Below are 6,404 nucleotides of genomic sequence, written 5' to 3' on the forward strand. Positions count from 1 at the left end.
GCCTGTGCACCCCACCCAGGGACTCTGCAGATCCCCTCTGGAGAGTGAGTGGCCCACCAATCTTGAGGCACCATGCCTGTGAGTAAAATCATCTGCCAGCCCCTCAGACGTCCATTCAGCACACACAGTGGTTCTGGGTTTTCCTAGGACCCCCACCCTACCTCCACCCCACCAGAGCGCCAGCATCCCTGCTGATGCCATGGACCCCCACCGGCCATTGCACCTTAGGTGGGAAGAGGCCCTAAACTGAACCTGGGGACACTGTCCGATTCCATGTGTAAGCTGGAGCAGACATTGCTGGCTACTGGGTTGGTCTAGGTTTTGAGTGCAAGGATAAAGTGGGGGAATCTGGTGTAGCTTCCTGCAATCAGAATGCACCTAAATAGGAAAGAGAAAGGTGAACATTCAGGCTTTTTAACATGACGATCCCAGGTAGCCTGGGTCCCCATCAGATTCCTTGACCTCTCCAAGACCTTCCCCACTGCTTATCCTAGGCCAGTTCCACCACCTCTCACCTGGATGACCCCAGAAGCCTCCTCTTAGGTCCCTGTGTGTCCTGTCTTGCCCCTTGTATTCCAAGTCACTTAGCAGCCTGCATTCTCATCTGTCCCACGTCATCTCTCAGAGCTGCCCTTATTCCCAGGACTCTGTGTTCCAGTATCTCCTGTGCACCATGTCTTTCTCCCTTCACCCCAGCAGCCACACAGACATGCACCACACGTCACACTGGCCTCCCTCCTGTCTGTGCTGTTGCCATCCTCCTTCTTCTGGGTCCCCTCTCTCAGTCTCTGCCTGGAAAGCAAGCTCGCTCAAAGAACGTGGATTCAGCAGTTAGTTCCTCCAGGGGCCTTCCTTGGCCAACCCCTTGTCCTGCCTGGCTCAGGAGCCCCGATGTATGCAAACAACCCCTGGTTGGCATGTATCACATCACTGACTACCTCCTGACCCCACCGCCACAATACCTGACAAGCAGCTTACTTAGTGCATCTGCAGATGTGCAGCTACCCAGTTGCCATGTGCCCAGCACCCAGAAGGCATGGAAGGAACACGAGATCTCTTGCACAGGGGCCAAGGGAACTGCAGTTCACTTGCATACATTCTCCTATGCAACCTCAGGAAGATCTCACCCTGAACTCTCCCAGCTCTGACTGCACGAGGAGAAAGGGTCATCCTGGGATTGGTATGGCAGTGTGGCCAGCACCTTCTCAGCACTTGGTAATCTCCCTTTCAGGTGGTCAGGAAGGAACCCAGGATTCACACATGCTATGCAAATGCCCTGGTGCACAGATGCTGTGTCCTGCTGCATCCCAGGTCCCTCCTAGGTTTGACCTAGCAGGGGTAGCTGTACACATTTACAGGGTGTCGACAAGCTGTTGATGTTGGAAATGGATCACATGTGTAGGGCTGTGGCATGGCCATCCCAAGAACAAAGAACCCCTGGGGCAAGCCACAGGTTTTGGTTGAGTGGGAGACAGAACCAGCATTGGGTCCAGTCTGTGTGAAGTGAGGACCATATAAGGGCATATGTGTGATTTAGTGATTGAGGAATAGTGGAGCCGTAAAGTATAGTGAGGGAAGGGCCAGAGGTAAGCTAAAGGTGAGGATGTTAAGAATGGGTATCTTGTTTGGTTTGGGATCATTTTTATATTCAAGTTAACTCCCAGGTCTGTTCCCCTACTACAGCGTCTCATCCTCCAGGTGTGGTCTATCAGCCAAGAGGATTGCCTAATCATTAAAGTAACAGGGTTATAGGAACCTAGTGTGTTGCAGACCAAAGTGTCAAGAAAAGTTGATCCAAGGGTCCTGTTATTTCCAAACATTTGTAGGACTTGGGCCCCTGACCCCAATAGTCTTGCAGTCCCATTTGGAGCACTAAAAATGTTTTGGGCTAGAGGAGGAGGTTTTTAGTCAGTGAGGACGCTGGCCATGGTGAGGTATGTTCCTTTATCTCCTAGCACAGTTCACAATAAGAGAGGGTGTTTTGCATAAATCAAGAGTTTATATTTCTAATAATCTTGTGAACTGGAAAATTGTCCCTAATGGTTTGGAAAGGAAAGGGAAGGGTCCATGAGAAAGTCTGTGAAATTTGTATAAAGGTTAGAAAGGAGTGGCATATTAAGGCTAATACCCTTGCCATCATGATAATTTTAGACAATGGACAGTGGTTATGCAAGAATCTAGCAAGGAACAGAAGGGTTATGGTCATCTTGGTGTCGCTAGGGGAGACGGTCCAAAGTGCCTCAGCAAATACAAAGACCAGTGGTACAAAAACAGCAAAGAGGGTATTGAGTCACAGAATACTGTGATTTAGAATCACATGAGCTGAAGATGGGTGGGGAACAGAAGGTGCGATGAGCAGTCTGGGGATGGAGGTTTGGGGTTAGCACTGTCAGGGCAACACTTAACATGGGTGAATCCAAGATGAGAGATTGGCAGTCTTGAGCACTGTTGGAAGACTGGCAACCTTGCCCACTCTTGGTGTCATGAGGTTGACCAGGTAAGGTCCCATGCACTTTGGTTGAAGTCTTGTGGTTTTAGAGGATTTGAGACACATTAAGTCTCCAGGAGTTATAGAATGTTCTGGTTTTGGTTTATCTTTTGGTAGAGGGAGACATAGATGGGCATATTGTCATAAAAGATGTCTAAAAATGGAGAGGATTGGGGTACAATCAGCAAAACAGGCAAGGTTCCGTGGGACAGGTAAGTTGTGAAGCAGGAAGAGGCTACCCATACATGAGCTCAAAAGGACTCAGAAGAGTGGACACTGAAGGAAGTGGCAACTCTGAAGACAGATTAGTGCTAAGGGAAAAGGTTCAGGCCAAGGTAGATGTAGTTCTAGGATGAGTTTTGCCAGGTGTGTCTTTAGAAGACTGTTTGCTTTTTCTGCTTTTCATGAGGATTGTGGGTGGTATGGTATGTGTAGACTCTGATTGATGTTTAGTTTCAAGGATAACTGTCAAGTAATCTGAATGAGAAAAGGTGATCTGTTGTCTGCTTGGGTAGTTTGAGGTAAGCCAATGGCAGATACTCTCTTGTATACGAATTTTAATAACTTATGTCTCCAGTCTCTGAGACATTGGGAAGGCTTGTATCCACCCCAAGAAAGTGCAGACAAAGGAAAGAAGATATTTGGAGGTCTTATGATGAGGGAGGGGTGTAAAATCTATCTTCCAATCTTTGCCTGGAGTGTGTCCAGAAAGTTGGTGAATTGGGAAAGAGGAAGGAGGTAAATATCCCCGAGGAGAGGTCTTGGCACAGAGATGGCAATTGTGCGTGGGTTGGCACATGAGGGTTTGTAAAGAGGGGTGGGTAGTGATCAGAGTTAGAAGTTTAAATAGGCAGATTTATGGATTAATTGTAGGTGTGCAGGTGAATATTGAGGTGGTGGCAGGATATTTGGGATAAGGGAGAGAAGATGAGAAGGATATATGTTTATGGTGCATTCAACTTGGCCTGTGTGCCAGCAAAGATATTACCCTGAGAAACAGGATCTGACGATGTTTGGTGTCCCCTGCAGGGAATGACTGCTACCTGTTTTGAGAGTTGTGCTGCCTCTAGTAGTTTGAGGATAAGGGGTGCACTAGTGATGGGGATTCCTTGAGTACTGATCAAGCTTCTTTTCTGCCAGATGGCAGCTTGGGAATGAAGAATGCTGACTGTGTGTTTTGGCTTAAGAAACCATGGGTTAATAGGTGTGAGGTCATAGGTTTGAGTCCCTGTGGATGTTTGGGGGCTATTGGATATTGGAGAATGCACAGAAAGTTTGAAGGGACTCTGATGAATTAGCTCAGGAGTGACATCAATAGCATGTAGTGGCATGGGCTGGTGGTATCCCAAACTATAGGATTGATAAGGGAGGGGGAAGAAGTTGTGTGGTACTGACAGCACAGGGTGATTGAGTCAAAAAAGTGGGCAGTGAGAAGGGAGGAAGTGAAACAGAAGCTGAACTTTTGGAGGATATCTCTGCCTAATAGGGGTGCTGGTCAGTTTGGAAGTATAAGTAAATTTTGGGTGAAGAAAGGTTTGGGATCAGGAGGGGATGGGTCCTGTTTGGAGGGGTTGTGCAGGTTTTCCCTCAACACCTACAGCGGAGATCATGGATTGGGTACAGGAACCAAATGAACTCAGGAAGAATACTGCAAACAGCCCCTGTGTCAGTAAGGAAGGAGAGTGTCTTACCTAAGATATTCAGTGAAAGTTGGGGTTGTGAGAGATACCTTGATGAACCCATCAATCGCATCAATCCTCTTCAGTGGTGAGACTGAGCAAGAACAGCTAAGGAAGAGTCCAGAGGTGGTGGCAGTGAGATCTCCTGTGAGGGTAGGCAGTTTGATGACTTACCTGCTCTCTGGCAGACAGGGCAGTTGTAGTTCCAGTGACCCTCAGGATTGCAGAGGAGACAAGTCTTCGTGGTGGCCATGGTTTGAGACGGGCTCATGCCCAGCATCCTTCTTTCCTGCGCATGAAGCATGGTGTAGAGGTTGCTTGGGTGGTACCATTTTATTTGGATTTGTCTTTCCCCGAAGCCTTGAGTGCTGCACCCAAAAATGGGCATACAATATTAGTCTTCTCAAGATTATCTTGTTGTGGTTGTGCCTATCTATTATTGAAGACATGAAAGGTCAGATTGAGAAGATCTCTTTGTGGGCATTAGGGGGCCAAAATTTGTTTCTTTGTAGTTTGGATGTCACCTGCAGGTTGGTAATAAAATGGGGGTTTAGGATTATTCCCTCAGCAGACTGGAGGTTTAAATTAGTGCATTTGGTTACAGTAACTGTAAGATAAGAAACAAATTCCACAGGGTTTTCCTCAGTGTGTTGAGTGTGATTTGAATTATAAAATTATATAAGCTAGTTACATTGTGAGAAATTTGGTTTAGACCTACAATAATGCAGATGGTCATTCATATGTTGTGAGCCATGTTCTCTTTGATAATCACAATGGGGGGGGGTCTGCATTCGGTACTGCAGTGGCCCCAGAGGGATGGTTAAGATTAGTTGGTGGTCTATAGTCAGTCTCATTTTGGGCCCCTTTCCATAGTTGAGGTGTTTTTTTTTAAGGAGAAAGGGTAGCCATAAGAACAATGTAGAGAACTGTATACTGTAAATCATAGGAATTAGTCCCAAACTGGAGCTTTTTTATGTAGTTGTGGGGATGTGTGGAGAAGGAGCCTCACCTATGGGAGATCTGGCACAGCTTGGACAGAGTAAAAGGGACATGAACAAGGACTAGCCCTTTATGGGCTTCAGGGGTGGCAGTCGCCAGAAGACAGTCGTGGTTGGAGAGAAGATGGCTGGAGGTGTGGGAGTGAGATTTGGTGTGGTTTTCTGGAGGAAAAAATGGCAATGGAGGAGTAGGGGAGGAGAAAGTGGTGGGGGCAGTGGACTGAAGAGATAGAGTACGTGTGTCTAGGGGAGAAAATGGTGATGGAGGACACGAGGAGGAGGAGGAGGAGGATGCAGTGGCGAGGCTCACAGAGTGAGAAGGAGATGGTTGGAGAGGTTCAGAGGGAGGAACATGTGGGTATAGTGAAAGGCAGGAGAGAAAGCAAAAATGACTTCATCAATAGGATTGTTAGGATTATCAGGAGGGTTTAGTGGTGTAGGGTGGGTCAGAAGTGTTGGGGCCAACTCTCATGTCTGAATGAGAGGGATGCATTCTAAAAGCATCACAGGCTGGCAGGTAAGGTGTCTCCAAGCACTTGCTGTTGTGAAAGCAAATGCTGTCTAAGTTGCAGAGAATGCTAAAATGGAAAGTGCACTGTTCTGGCCAGAATCTGTTATTGTTCATTTTATATTGGATCCAACCTGTTGGGAAATAAGAGATTAGTCATTTTAGTTTAGAGTTCTCTCTGAGACCAAGAGTGTTTAAATTCTTTAAGGGACACCTGAGTAGAGTGTGTTTTTCTGGGTGGGAATGAGTATTTCTCATAGTGATCAAATTAGAGGTGATCTGAAGGCCAAAGTTACTCACAAACCCTAAGGGGGATTATCACCCTAGTTGGGGGTGTGACAGAGAGAAAGAGGTGCCCCATCAAACCCATTGGTTGTCATCCACAGTATGGAGGGGTGTCCTGACATGGGACCCACATATTTTGAGAGAGAGAGAGAGAGTAAGAAGGAGAGACTCACCTGTGGGGAGCAGATTGGATCAGTGTTGGATGGGGGCAGACAATGGCAAAGGCAGAGATGAGAGGAATATGAAGGTTGGCTCATTGGATGGGGAGAGCCAACTGGTGGAGCCCCCCAGAGCTGCAGGCCTCAAATGGTCTCAGTCATCACAACCAAATGTTAGCTCTTTTGCACAGCTGAGAGACATCAATAAAGATTTAAAAAAAAACACCTTTATTGTTGGTGCAAAAGGACTCTTGCAGATTTCAAGGGCCCTCAAAAAAAAGTCAGGGA

The sequence above is a fragment of the Cavia porcellus genome, unplaced genomic scaffold (assembly GCF_034190915.1).
Source record: "Cavia porcellus strain 051 isolate PalLab524CR breed Dunkin Hartley unplaced genomic scaffold, mCavPor4.1 scaffold_11, whole genome shotgun sequence".
In the NCBI taxonomy this organism is placed as follows: domain Eukaryota; kingdom Metazoa; phylum Chordata; class Mammalia; order Rodentia; family Caviidae; genus Cavia; species Cavia porcellus.